The sequence below is a fragment of the Crocodylus porosus genome, unplaced genomic scaffold (genome assembly GCF_001723895.1).
Source record: "Crocodylus porosus isolate Cpor-Errol unplaced genomic scaffold, CroPor_comp1, whole genome shotgun sequence".
NCBI classification, from domain to species: domain Eukaryota; kingdom Metazoa; phylum Chordata; order Crocodylia; family Crocodylidae; genus Crocodylus; species Crocodylus porosus.
Window position 1 is genome coordinate 7,726,977 of NW_017728911.1, and position 680 is coordinate 7,727,656.

The 680-nt window shown below is 39.9% G+C and overlaps 1 protein-coding gene across 1 annotated transcript in view; it reads left to right on the top strand.

The window, feature by feature from the left end:
• ACSBG1 (acyl-CoA synthetase bubblegum family member 1) overlaps positions 1–680 on the top strand; it is a 69,770-nt gene that overhangs the window by 66,913 nt on the left and 2,177 nt on the right. The gene's annotated exons all lie outside the window — the stretch shown is intronic.

Below are 680 nucleotides of genomic sequence, written 5' to 3' on the forward strand. Positions count from 1 at the left end.
GTGAGAGACAGTGTCAAAGGCCTTCCAAAAGTCCAGGAAGGCTATGTCCACTGCTACCCCTGCATCTAAGGATTTTGTGACTTGGTCGTAGAAGGCTACCAGGTTGGTCTGATAGGACCTGCCACTAATGAACCCATGTTGGTTGCCCCTAAGCATAATCTCTCCTGCTGGCCCCTCATGGATATGCGCCAGAATAATTTTCTAAAAAATTTCAAAATTAATGACTTTGTCTTTAGCAAACATTAAACCTAATGAAGCAAATCTGTAGGAAAATACTTACTGAAAAATCAGATAGATGAGACTGAAGGTAAACAAAACTCCAGCCAACCTGAAATGATTTTAAGAGGCCCTTGTGAGTAAACTGGACCAGACAAGGGGTTTCTAAAAGTGACATTTGAGAAGAGAGCTCTATTGATCTTTAAAAGAATATGATTAATCTGTGAGGGAGCTACTTAATTCCTAATTCCAGTTGCCTATGGAATTGACTTTGCTGGAATGTGCCAAATTGAACTCTTCTATTTTTCCTCTAGCCCCTCTACAGCTTTTATGGGAGCACAATTGTAAAACTGGATGCCCTCCTAGTAGACTGTGTGTGTTTTCTCCATACTGCAGCTTATGAACCCTTCAGATAGGAGACTACTATAATTTAGTTCTCATGTAACCACATTTTCTTTTTAAAG